Below are 5462 nucleotides of genomic sequence, written 5' to 3' on the forward strand. Positions count from 1 at the left end.
CTGAAAAGGAAAACTTTTCATTGTCTTTGGAATGAGTAGTGCCAGTTTAGGAGACTGGAACTGCTCAAGTCAATTGGTTATCCTGAAGAAAATCAACTTGATGATGAAACAGGAAAGGGCCTTAAGATAGGGATCTCCATTACCTGGTTAAGCTACTGCAGGTAAAGCCAGAATTAACCATATTCTTTTCAGGTCTATTTAACCAAGCAATTTCACATTAGTTTATTATAGTTTGGGTCAAGAGTTCCTCTAATGACAAGCAAGATAATCATTAATGATGCAAATAGTGAACTAAGAAGTATAAAACCAGTATTTGAGTCAATCATCTTGCCACTAAGCAACTGCACTTTGTTGGTTAGTCACCTTTGCAGTAGAGAAACTGACTACCCAAAAAAAGAAAAAGGACAAATCTCCCCTGTTTGGTTAAAAAATACTGTTGTGAATCTCAATAGACCCAATGTATGTTAAAATACTTATTAAGCAGTACATTAGTAAACAAATATAAGAGGATATCTTTCATAGCTCAAAAAGGAGCATTACTTAGTTTATTCTCACTGACAATAAAAGTGAGGTACAGAAATTAGATGGTAAAAAGTTAAATCAAGATATTTTAACATTTTATATAAATATATCTCTGCCATACTGTGCTGCTGATAAAATGTAGAACAATTTGCAAAGTTGTCTCTAATTAATGAAGGCAGTTTCTGATTAATTATTACCCACGTCACCCTAGATAGTCCTGCTGCCAAAGATACCGTTATGGGCTTTCATTGCACAGATATGACCTTGAGTTTCAACACTGTTATGTCTTCAGTTACAGACAGACATGATTTGAAGCAGCCAAATTTTCCTTTTACAACCATAATTCACATTTAGTCTGTTCAAAATACTCTTGGGGTTAGCTCATCGAGAAGGCATTATCCCAAAATTAAACACTCATAGCTGCTTGCAAAATGCTTGCAAATACAGAGCATTTGCAGTGTAGCTAAACAGATACAACTGTAGTATACTATAGAGATTTGGGGAAAACTTAGGAGTGGGACATATTAAGGGTGATACTTTTCTTCCACTGTCTGCTATTCTTTGTTCAGAGATAAACTAATTTCTTCCAAATGACATCCTGCTAGAATCTTGGCTATACCACGAACTAAACTGTTGCCTTCAGATACTCTAGACGTCTGTGATCCTTGTCTACTCCACTGATCCACCTGTCATTATTCACACTGAGGAGATATTTGTATGGGGAGGACTTAGAGGTCTCTATGAATAATGCCAAAGTGAAACAGAACTGTAGCCAGTAAAATTTAGGAATAAGTGATTAGTCCTTACAGAATCTACTCTAAGGCTCACAGTTATGCCTGTGGGAAGACTAAGATTGGGACAGATGACTGGGCTGACGTCACAGAAGTTCACTGTTAAAGTGAGACAAGCAAGGGGACAGTATGAACTTGGAACCTAAAAGCTACATCCCATTATCAGTAGGTCATGCATTCCTCAAGGATAAGGATGGGGTTTCATACATTCCTGTTTTTCAGAGCCCAGCATACTGCTTTCCACCATAGAGAGCCTTCTGTAAGTTGGCTAAGTAAATACACTGGTGTGGGGTGTAAGTGCTGCAGTAGAAACTCAAGATCTGATAGGTACCAAGTGGAAACAGAAGTGAAGACGGCATATCCTGGCTGCCTCTTAGCATCGTGAGAGAGTCACATGACACAAACAGCTGACTCAGGTTTAGAAAGACTCAGTGGTTGGCTTGTTGCAGCCACGGTTACCCAGCCAGGGGCCTGAGCCAGTCATCTTCAGAATGTCAGGCGAAGAACGAACTGAAATCTTTCCCTCCCGAGTGGCACAGACCATCGTGAAGGCTCGGTTAAAAGGAGCACAGATAGGTGGAAACTTCATGAAGACAGAAGAAATCTAATGCCTTAACTCTTTCGACAGGTCCTTAAGAAGATAATAACAGAGACTAACATGTAGAAGGGTGAAGTGATGAGAGAAGCTGCCTTTTCACTTTCTGAGGCCAAGTTCACAGCGAGGGACTTAAGCACCCCAGTTATCCAATATGTGAATGGAGCCCAAGTGAAGATCAGAGCAAAGAAAGATAAAGTAACAGGTGTTCCTTTGCCAGGGTTTGAACATTACCATGAAGGAACTGACAGTTATGAACTGACTGGTTCAGCCTGAGATGGGGAACAGTTTGACTAAACTGAAGAGGAATTATGCCAAAGCAGTGGAACTACTGGTAGAACTGGCTTCGCTGCAGACTTCCTTTGTTGCTTTGGATAAAGATATTAAGATAACCAACAGGCGTGTAAATGCCATTGAACATGTCATCATTCCCTGGATTGAACCTACCCTTTCCTCTGTCATCACAGAGCTGAATGAGAGAGAGTGAGAAGAGTTCTGCAGGTTAAAGAAAATACAGGAGAATAAAAAGATTCTCAAGGAAAAATCTGATCAAGACTTGGAGCAAGGGAGGGCAGCTGGAGAAGTGACAGAGCCTGCTAATCTCCTGGTTCAAGAGAAAGATGAAGATCTTCTCTTTGAATAACCTTTCCTGCTCTGGGTCTTCCAGAAGGCCTAACATGGCACCATTTTAATTCATGGTGTGTAGGTTTATTTTTTTGGCTTAAGAATTTCACTGGTTGTTAAATGTCCCTGAATGTCTGTTTATGGGATCTGCCTTTGAAGAGTCATAATTAAAAACTATTAATCACCAATGAAATTTATAAAACCTTCCCTGGAACTTGTAGAATTTATTCTGCACAAGTGTCACCCTACTTCACTTATATGTCTATTACAAGTGATCCCCTGACCAAACATACTAAGAAATCCCTTTTAGGAAGCAGCAGTGGTCTCAGGCCAACATACGTAGACCAGCTGCTGCTAGAGCACCCTATGTTCCTATCTGTTCACACATCTTGGCACCATTGCCTGAGATTGCTACAGCCATTCTTGTGTTAATTATTGTGGAATTTCTCTCCTCAAGCTTTATGAAAACCTTTGTCTATTTTCCTTTGAATAACAGGTCTCTGTCTGGTCTGTCATGGGAACAGTTCTGCCAATTTAAATATGACTATGGTATGAACAATAAAATGATTTTAAAAAGAAAAAAAAGAAAGAAACCCAAGATCATGGGGTCTAATGCCTGTGTACCCTATCCCACAAAAAAAAGTATAAAGGAAAGTGACTGGAATCTAGGGTCAGATTCCACCCCAATATTTTGCTGAGGATACATGTGATGTTAAGCCCAACAGTTTAGAGACACAGAGGAGACTGAGGCTATGGTTTAGATCACTGTGAGAGTCCTTTGTGAGAGATCAGGGAAAGGTAAGGGAAATCAGGAAGACAGCTGGACATGTGTTCCAGGAAGCTTTTTCTGAATGTCCTCTACAAAAGTAATGCATTTCCTCCACATTGCAAAAATTTTATAATATTTAAAAATAATGGGGAATGGAAACCAAAAGTAAGAAGTCAAGAAATATCTAGAGTAGCAGGCAAATTTGGCCAAGGAGTATAGAATGAAGAAGGGCAAAGGTTAACAGAGTTTTGCCAAGAGAAAACACTGGTCATAGCAAACATCCTCTTCCAACAACACAAGAGAAGACTCTACACATAGATATCACCAAATGTTCAATACCAAAATTAGATTGATTACATTCTTTGCAGCCAAAGATGGAGAAGCTCTACATAGTCAGCAAAAACAAGACCAGGAGCTAACTGTGTCTCAGACCATGAACTCTTTATTGACAAATTCAGACTTAAATTGAAGAAATGGAGAAAACCACTAGACCATTCAGGTAGAACCTAAATCAAATCCCTTACAATTATACATTGGAAGTGACAAATAAATTCAAAGGATTAGATCTGATAGAGTGCCTGAAGAACTATGGACAGAGGTTCTTGACACTGTTAGGAGGCAGGGATCAAGACTATCACCAAGAAAAAGAAATGCAAAAAGGCAAAATGGTCATCTGAGGAGGCCTTACAAATAGCTGTGAAAAGAAGAGAAGCAAAAGGCAATAGAGAAAAGGAAAGATATACCCATTTGAATGCAGAGTTCCAAAGAATATCAAGGAGAGATAAGAAAGTCTTTCTCAGTGATCAATGCAAAGAAATAGAGGAGAACAATAGAATGGGAAAGACTAGAGATTTCTTCAAGAAAATTAGAGGTACCAAGGGAAATTTTCATACAAAGATAGGCACAATAAAGGACAGAAATGGTATGGACCTAACAGAAGCAGAAGATATTAAGAAGAGGTGGCAAGAATACATAGAAGAACTATTAAAAAAAAAAAAAAAAAAGGTGTTCACACCCAGATAATCACACTGGTGTGATTGCTCACCTAGAGCCAGACATCCTGGAATGTGAAGTCTAGTGGGCCTCAGGAAGCATCACTACAAGCAAAGCTAGTAGAGGTGATGGAATTCCAGTTGAGCTATTTCAAATCCTAAAAGATGATGTCGTGAAAGTGCTGCACACAATACGCCAGCAAATTTGGAAAACTCAGCAGTGGCCACAGGACTGAAAAAGGTCAGTTTTCATTCCAATCCCAAAGAAAGGCAATGCCAAAGAATGGTCAAACTACCACACAATTGCGCTAATCTCATAAGCTAGCATAGTAGTGTTCAAAATTCTCCAAGTCAGGCTTTAGCAATACGTGAACCATGACCTTCCAGATGTTCAAGCTGCTTTTAGAAAATGCAAAGGAACCAGAGATCAGATTGCCAACATCCATTGGATTATCAAACAAAGGAAGAGAGTTCCAGAAAAACATCTATTTCTGCTTTATTAACTATGCCAAAGCCTTTGACTGTGTGGATCACAACAAACTGTGGGAAATTCTGAAAGAGATGGGAATACCAGACCACCTGACCTGCCTCCTGAGAAATCTATGTGTAGGTCAAGATGCAACAGATAGATTTGGACATGGAACAACAGACTGGTTACAAATAGGGAAAGGAGTACATCAAGGCTGTATATTGTCACTCTGCTTATTTAACGTATGTGCATAGTGATTCATGAGAAATGCTGGATTGAATTAAACGCAAGCTGGAATCAAGATTGCCAGGAGAAATATCAATAGCCTCAGATATGCAGATGACACCACTCTTATGGCAGAAAGTGATGATGAATTAAAGAGTCTCTTGATGAAAGTGAAAGAGGAGAGTGAAAACGAACATTCAGAAAAGATCATGGCATCTGGGCCCATCACTTCATGGCAAATAGATGGAGAAACAGTGGAAACAGTGACAGATTTTATTTCATTTTTTTTTTGGCTCCAAAATCACTGCAGATGGTGACTTCAGCCTTGGAATTAAAAAATGCTTGCTCCTTGGAAGAAAAGTTATGACCAACCTAGACAGCATATTAAACAGCATAAGACATTACTTTGTCAACAAAGGTCCATCTAGTCAAAGCTATGGTTTTTCCAGTAGTCATGTATGGATATGAGAGTTGT

General features: G+C 39.2%; 1 pseudogene; it reads left to right on the top strand.

The window, feature by feature from the left end:
• The first annotated feature begins 1804 nt into the window (after positions 1-1804).
• On the top strand, positions 1805-2551 carry LOC128056689 (V-type proton ATPase subunit D-like; annotated as a pseudogene).
• The last annotated feature ends 2911 nt before the right edge of the window (positions 2552-5462 follow it).

Source organism: Budorcas taxicolor, chromosome 11 (assembly GCF_023091745.1).
Source record: "Budorcas taxicolor isolate Tak-1 chromosome 11, Takin1.1, whole genome shotgun sequence".
Taxonomy (NCBI): domain Eukaryota; kingdom Metazoa; phylum Chordata; class Mammalia; order Artiodactyla; family Bovidae; genus Budorcas; species Budorcas taxicolor.